Raw genomic sequence first — 5,035 nt, 5'->3', positions numbered from 1 at the left:
AAGCACTCAGTATAGTGCTCTGCACACAGTAAGCGCTCAATAAATAATATTGATTGATTGATTGATTGATTGATTGATCACACCAGCTGGAGTCAAATCCCAGTGTCTATTCTGTCAGCGGTGGTCCCTATCTAGGTTTGAGGGTCATGGAGGGGGTGGGTTTCCTTCTAGAAAAGAGAAGCAGGCCAAGAGCCAGCTGCTGAAGCTCCAAAGCATGAGGGCCGGGTCTGTCAGTTATGGGAAATTGCTTCCCCTCAGCTGGAAAGAGTGGGTATTCTTTTACAGGCGCTACAAGGAGAGGGGCTCTGATAAATCACTTTGTACAGCCTGCCAAAGCCTCAGAGAGAAGGTTCAGGGTGTGCCTTCGTGGGACAGACCTATCTGCTCCATACCCTCGCTGCCCTTTACCGTCAGGGAGAAGATGTTTTGGCCCAGAACGTCTTTCTCACGAGGCCCGGAGTCAGGAACTCAACCTGCCCGGAAGAGCAGATCATGGCTACTTAAGTCCTCCTCGTTGACCAAACTTTCCTCTAACTTGAGAGACCCGATTCTCTCTCAAGGCAAAGGACCTCCAACTCGACAGCTGGAGGAGAGAGATCAACTTTTGAGGGGAGTTGAGCTTAGCTTGCTCTGGCCACGGGCGAATGGCATGTCCTGATAAAGAATCCCATGAGGAAACAGAGCCAAAATATGCTAAGTTGCAGACTAAGACTAAGGGGACCATGACCTCCTGCCAGTCCCCTCACCTCAGCCCAAAAAGCCACGGCCCCCTGGGTATGATAATTCCAACCGCTTCCACTGGCCCTGCTCCCTGGCAGAGTGAAGCCGAGGCATCGTCCTAGGACTAAAGATATCCAGAGAGCCACATGCTCCAGGTGGGAGGGCAGGACACCCACCCAAATGATGCCCAGCACGACTCTCCTGAGAGGAGAGACTTCTGACATGGAACGTCCAGCACCCCGGGGTCCTCACTGATCAAGGACCCGGGCCACATTAATGACTCGGGCCACAGTGTGCCAGAAATCACGGATGGCATATCTAAGGTTCTGAGACTCGAGGACTCCCCCAGGCTGAAAAGTGAATAGTGGGCACTAGAACACAACACTGATGCAAAGCGCCATCAGTCTATTGCTGGGGAAATCTCCTTCGTGGGGCACAGTTGGTGGGACGACACTGGCACCTCACCACCGCCAGCTCCTCCTTCTTCACTGAGCGCCCCAGCTCTCACCAGCCCCAGATATCCGGACCCAGCCATCCCACCAGCCATCCCATCTTCCCCAACTCCAGGGTCCCTGAACACAGACACCAGAGAACAGAGAGGTCTGTTACATGGTGTGACAGGAGGGTGGAGTCATTCCTGAGGCTCAGTTTGAAGTCAGGACCACGGGAACACCAGGGAAAAAGCAAGGCTGGCGACCTGTCCATGGAATAGTAAAGGCCCTGGAAACCCTCTTGAAGAGAAAGCACGTGGCTTTTCTTACTGGGCTTTCTCTCATACATTACCTAACTGGGCCTGTCACGGTGTCCCCATTAGGGCTGATCCGGCTGGCCGCGAGACCAGGCCATGAGCTTACCCCTACTGGAGACCATCCTGGCTGCGGTGTGGCTGACTGGGTGAATGGGGAGATATCTGAGGAGGCCCATGTCTTACCCGCTGCTGAACCCCACCAGGCTCCAATGGGCAGCAGAGAGTGCCACCACTCCCAGGAAGCATAGAACGGGGCCAGACCTCAGTTCCAAACCTTGCGGGCCCCGGGATCGAAGAACGATGAGGCAGGTTCCCTCCCCATCAACTCATCCCTTGGCCCTCCCAGGTCTGCAGGCCACTTGGGAGCCAACACGCCTATACAGAAAGGGAAGAAGGATGCTAAAAATCCACAGCAGGACCTGTCTCTGCCCTCACAGCAAAGGGCCCAGGACCAGCCAAATCCTGGGGCCCCGTTCCTTCCACCTTGGGCCCAGTGAGGACCAGCAAGAGCAACCAGTCGTCACCTCAAGCTTCGTTTTCAGCCAAGCTGAAGATGTGGCTCAGTTCTGTCGGCAAAGGCCAGCAGTCCTTCATCAGCCCCAAGGCTTGGGTGACAACGGGCTCAAAGCAGCCATGAAAGTGGAGCTCAGCATCCAGGAACAAGAAACCGCCCTTTCCTGAGAGTCTCGCTCCCTTCTCTATCATATTAATACGTGGGGCTCACCCCCCAGCTCCTCACATATCGTCCTCAAGACGTCTTCCTGGGCCCCGGGTCGACTAGGCCCAGGGCCACCTAAACACTGCACAAAGATGACCATTCAAACAGAGGCCCTCCTGTACTCCAGGGGAATCAGCCAGTTCTCCCCGGAGCACAGCATCCAACTTCATTCTCCATCCTGGGCTTGTTGAAAATAAATGGTTCTTCCTGCAGGAAGTCTGGGTCGTCCATTCATTCAATCGTATTTATCGAGAGCTTACTGTGTGCACATCACTGTACCAAGTGCTTGGGAATCAATCAATCAATCAATCAATCAATCGTATTTATTGAGCGCTTACTATGTGCAGAGCACTGTACTAAGCGCTTGGGAAGTACAAATTGGCATCACATAGAGACAGTCCCTACCCAACAGTGGGCTCACAGTCTAAAAGGGGGAGACAGAGAACAGAACCAAACATACCAACAAAATAAAATAAGTAGGATAGAAATGTACAAGTAAAATAAATAAATAAATAAATAGAGTAATAAATATGTACAACCATATATACATATATACAGGTGCCGTGGGGAAGGGAAGGAGGTAAGACGGGGGGATGGAGAGGGGGACGAGGGGGAAAGGAAAGAAGGGGCTCAGTCTGGGAAGGCCTCCTGGAGGAGGTGAGCTCTCAGCAGGGCCTTGTAATTTGTACTTTGTACTTTGGGAAGTACAAATCGGCAACATATAGAGATGGTCCCTACCCAACAACGGGCTCACAGTCTAGAAGGGGGAGACAGACAACAAAACAAAACAAGTTGACAGGAGACAGGTGTTAAAGCCATCAGAATCAATAGAGTTATAGCTATTTAAACATTAATAAAAGTAATAGAGTAATAAATGTGTACAAATATACACAAGTGCTGTGGGCAGGGGAAGGGGGTCGGGTGGGGGTGCGATGGAGAGGGCAGGAAGAGGAGGAGAGGAAAAAGGTGGACTCAGTCTGTGAAGGCCTCCTCGAGGCTCAATCTGGGAAGGCGGTTCTTTCATCTGTCCCGTTGGGCCTGGGCTTGATTCTGGCTAGCATTGGATTTTGGGCCCTGGGCATGTCAGGCGTGAGTGCTCCCTCCTACTGGGGGGATTCAGTGTGGCTTACTGGATAAACCACTGGCAAGGGAGTCAGGAAAACTGGGTTCTAACCCTGATGCCACCACATCTGCTGGCTGACCTTGAGCAAGTGTCTTCACTTTTCTGGGCCTCAGGTACCTCATCTGTAAATGGGGCTTAAGAGTTGGAGCCCCATGTGGGACTCAAACCTGCCCAATCTGATTTGCTTGTATCTAACCCAGTGCTTCCAACAGTGCTTGGCACATACCAAGTGCTTAAGAAGTACTTATTATGGAGGCTGTTGGTCTCACTGGGGTTTTGGTGAGAAGAACAGTTATGGTGGGGAGGGGTTGTGGAACTCAGGCATGGGCGGACTAGGGGACAGTCCACTATGGGCAGGGAACACATCATTTATTAGTAACCCTTACATCCATTTGGGGTTTTATGTGGTACAGTAGGGAACATTCCTCTGACAGGCACAGCATGATTCCATGACAGAAGATTCCTGAGTTTTGTCGGTGTGTGGAGTGTGTAGGCAAACTGAGTTTTCCTTTCCTTCTGTGGGATTCTGTGGGAATGTAGTCCCTGTTCTACAGAAGAGCAGGTTGAAAGAGTGAAACATCGGTCTCTGCTTCCGATATCATCTGAGGGAAAAATTTTCCCCTTGCTACACTGCAATGTCTATTTCTTGAGCTCACATTCACCGCTCATCAGTAATATCACTTATAAACCCACAGAAAAATTAGAAAGGAACATAATTATTGTCTATGCAATAAACACACACACATATAGTATCTTATATATACTATACAGAGAAGCAGTGTGGCTCAGTGGAAAGAGTATGGGCTTTGGAGTCAGAGGTCATGGGTTCAAATCCCGGCTCCGCCACTTGTTAGCTGTGTGACTTTGGGCAAGTCACTTAACTTCTCTGGGCCTCAGTTCGCTCATCTGTAAAATGGAGATAAAGACTGTGAGCCCCCCGTGGGACAACCTGATCACCTTGTATCTCCCCAGTGCTTAGAACAGTGCTTGTCACATAGTAAGTGCTTAACAAATACCATTATTATTATTATAAGCGACTAAAGAGGTGCACCTATCCTTATAATTTCCCTTTGAGTTTATTGATGATTTTAATCACCAGTTAAATTATATGGCCATCTCATTAAATTACATGGCCATCTCATCATCTGTGATACCCTGGTGGGATACCAAGAGGCAGGCTTGAAAACAGATATAAATTCTGAATGCACCAGCAGCAGGGTGTAGTGGATAGAGCACAGGCCTGGGAGGCATAAGGCCATGGGTTCTAATCCTGGCTCCACCACTTACCTGCTGTGTGACCTTAGGAAAGTCACAACTTCTCTGTACCTCAGTTACCTCATATGTAAAATAAGGATTATTTACACATCAGTAAAAAATGGGGATTCATTCATTCATTCAATTGTATTTATTGAGTGCTTACTATGTGCAGAGCACTGTACTAAGCGCTTGGGAAGTCCAAGTTGGCAACATATAGAGACGATCCCTACTCAACAGTGGGCTCACAGTCTAGAAGGGGGAGACAGACAACAAAACAAAATATATTAACAATATATTTAGAATAATAAATAGTAGAATAATAGAATAAATATGTACAAGTAAAATAAATAAATAAATAAATAGAGTAATAAATATGTACAAACATATATACATATATACAGGTGCTGTGGGGAGGGGAAGGAGATAAGGCGGGGTTGGATGGGGAGGAGGAGAAGGGGGAGAGGACGGA

At 49.1% G+C, this 5,035-nt stretch overlaps 1 pseudogene; it reads left to right on the top strand.

Moving 5' to 3' along the window:
• The first annotated feature begins 421 nt into the window (after positions 1–421).
• LOC119921683 lies at positions 422–4,533 on the top strand (annotated as a pseudogene).
• The last annotated feature ends 502 nt before the right edge of the window (positions 4,534–5,035 follow it).

The sequence above is a fragment of the Tachyglossus aculeatus genome (assembly GCF_015852505.1).
Source record: "Tachyglossus aculeatus isolate mTacAcu1 chromosome 12 unlocalized genomic scaffold, mTacAcu1.pri SUPER_6_unloc_4, whole genome shotgun sequence".
In the NCBI taxonomy this organism is placed as follows: Eukaryota; Metazoa; Chordata; class Mammalia; order Monotremata; family Tachyglossidae; genus Tachyglossus; species Tachyglossus aculeatus.
The sequence above is the reverse complement of the archived record's forward strand: the minus strand, read 5'-3'. Positions and strand labels throughout refer to the sequence as shown.